The sequence below is a fragment of the Triticum dicoccoides genome, chromosome 1B (assembly GCF_002162155.2).
Source record: "Triticum dicoccoides isolate Atlit2015 ecotype Zavitan chromosome 1B, WEW_v2.0, whole genome shotgun sequence".
NCBI classification, from domain to species: domain Eukaryota; kingdom Viridiplantae; phylum Streptophyta; class Magnoliopsida; order Poales; family Poaceae; genus Triticum; species Triticum dicoccoides.
This window is the reverse complement of record NC_041381.1, coordinates 54,007,106-54,009,099: the sequence shown is the minus strand read 5'-3', so window position 1 is coordinate 54,009,099 and position 1,994 is coordinate 54,007,106. Positions and strand designations below refer to the sequence as shown.

The 1,994-nt window shown below is 50.1% G+C and overlaps 5 non-coding genes and 1 pseudogene across 5 annotated transcripts; all 6 read right to left on the bottom strand.

The window, feature by feature from the left end:
• Positions 1-140: 140 nt before the first annotated feature.
• On the bottom strand, positions 141-259 carry LOC119351347. Its single transcript, XR_005169861.1, has one exon. It is a non-coding gene; the product is annotated as a 5S ribosomal RNA (ribosomal RNA).
• A 296-nt stretch (positions 260-555) lies between these two features.
• On the bottom strand, positions 556-674 carry LOC119351275. The gene has a single exon (XR_005169795.1). It is a non-coding gene; the product is annotated as a 5S ribosomal RNA (ribosomal RNA).
• Positions 675-910: 236 nt separating this feature from the next.
• Positions 911-1,029, bottom strand: LOC119351225. The gene has a single exon (XR_005169748.1). It is a non-coding gene; the product is annotated as a 5S ribosomal RNA (ribosomal RNA).
• Positions 1,030-1,326: 297 nt separating this feature from the next.
• On the bottom strand, positions 1,327-1,445 carry LOC119351062. The gene has a single exon (XR_005169605.1). It is a non-coding gene; the product is annotated as a 5S ribosomal RNA (ribosomal RNA).
• Positions 1,446-1,742: 297 nt separating this feature from the next.
• Positions 1,743-1,861, bottom strand: LOC119351212. Its single transcript, XR_005169736.1, has one exon. It is a non-coding gene; the product is annotated as a 5S ribosomal RNA (ribosomal RNA).
• A 105-nt stretch (positions 1,862-1,966) lies between these two features.
• Positions 1,967-1,994, bottom strand: part of LOC119351415 — a 132-nt pseudogene continuing 104 nt past the window's right edge.

The window sequence follows — 1,994 nt, the reverse complement described above, 5'->3', positions numbered from 1 at the left end:
GCCACAACGCCGCCGCTAGACTCGTGAATCGTGAGCACCCAGCTATAACTTACAGCACTCGTGCAAAATAATAAAACACGGTAAATATATTACTTACACGTGCGTTTTGTTTTGCAAGCGGCGCAAAAAAAATTAAAAAGTGAGTGCAACACGAGGACTTCCCAAGAGGTCACCCATCCTAGTACTAATCTCGCCAAAGCACGCTTAACTTCAGAGTTCTAATGGGATCCGGTGCTTTAGTGCTGGTATGATCGCATCCGACATGTTACCCCCGTCTTCGTCCCTTATCCTCGCCCCTCCCAGCTCCACTACAAAGACGGTTGTACATTGCTTTGGCCGCTCCCTCTCAACTACGGAGACGAGTTTACCGCGGTTTCTACCCCTCCCTCTCAACCGTACCAGTGCACGCTTGCCGCGCCACAACGCCGCCGCTAGACTCGTGAATTGTGAGCACACAGCTATAACTTTCCGCAATCGTGCAAAATAATAAAACACGGTAAATATATTACTTACACGTGTGTTTTGTTTTGCAAGCGGCGCAAAAAAATTAAAAAGGGAATGCAACACGAGGACTTCCCAGGAGGTCACCCATCCTAGTACTACTCTCGCCCAAGCACGCTTAACTTCAGAGTTCTGATGGGATCCGGTGCTTTAGTGCTGGTATGATCGCATCCGACATGTTACCCCCGTCTTCGTCCTTTATCCTTGCCCCTCTCAGCTGCACTACAAAGACAATTGTACATTGCTTTGGCCGCTCCCTCTCAACTACGGAGACGAGTTTAACGCGGTTTCCACCCCTCCCTCTCAACCGCACCAGCGCACGCTTGCCGCGCCACAACGCCGCCGCTAGACTCGTGAATCGTGAGCACCCAGCTATAACTTACCGCACTCGTGCAAAAAAATTAAAAAGGGAATGCAACACGAGGACTTCCCAAGAGGTCACCCATCCTAGTACTACTCTCGCCCAAGCACGCTTAACTTTAGAGTTCTGATGGGATCCGGTGCTTTAATGCTGGTATGATCGCATCCTACATGTTACCCCCATCTTCGACCCTTATCCTTGCCCCTCCCAGCTCCACTACAAAGACGATTGTACATTGCTTTGGCCGCTCCCTCTCAACTACGGAGACGAGTTTAACGCGGTTTCCACCCCTCCCTCTCAACCGCACTAGTGCACACTTGCCGCGCCACAACGCCGCCGCTAGACTGGTGAATCGTGAGCACCCAGCTATAACTTACCGCACTCGTGCAAAATAATAAAACACGGTAAATATATTACTTACACATGCGTTTTGTTTTGCAAGCGGCGCAAAAAAAATTAAAAATGGAATGCAACACGAGGACTTCCCAGGAGGTCACCCATCCTAGTACTACTCTCGCCCAAGCACGCTTAACTTAGGAGTTCTGATGGGATCCGGTGCTTTAGTGCTGGTATGATCGCATCCGACATGTTACCGCCGTCTTCGTCCCTTATCCTTGGCCCTCCCAGCTCCACTACAAAGATGATTGTACATTGCTTTGGCCGCTCCCTCTCAACTACGGAGACGAGTTTAACGCGGTTTCCACCACACCCTCTCAACCGCACCAGTGCACGCTTGCCGCGCCACAACACCGCCACTAGACTCGTGAATCGTGGGCACCCAGCTATAACTTACCGCACTCATGCAAAATAATAAAACACGGTAAATATATTACTTACACGTGCGTTTTGTTTTACAAGCAGCGCAAAAAAAATTAAAAAGGGAATGCAACACGAGTACTTCCCAGGAGGTCACCCATCCTAGTACTACTCTCGCCCAAGCACACTTAACTTCGGAGTTCTGATGGGATCCGGTGATTTAGCGCTGGTATGATCGCATCCGACATGTTACCCCCGTCTTCATCCCTTATCATTGCCCCTCCCAGCTCCACTACAAAGACGATTGTACATTGCTTTGGCCGCTCCCTCTCAACTACGGAGACGTGTTTAACGCGGTTTCCACCCCTCCCTCTCA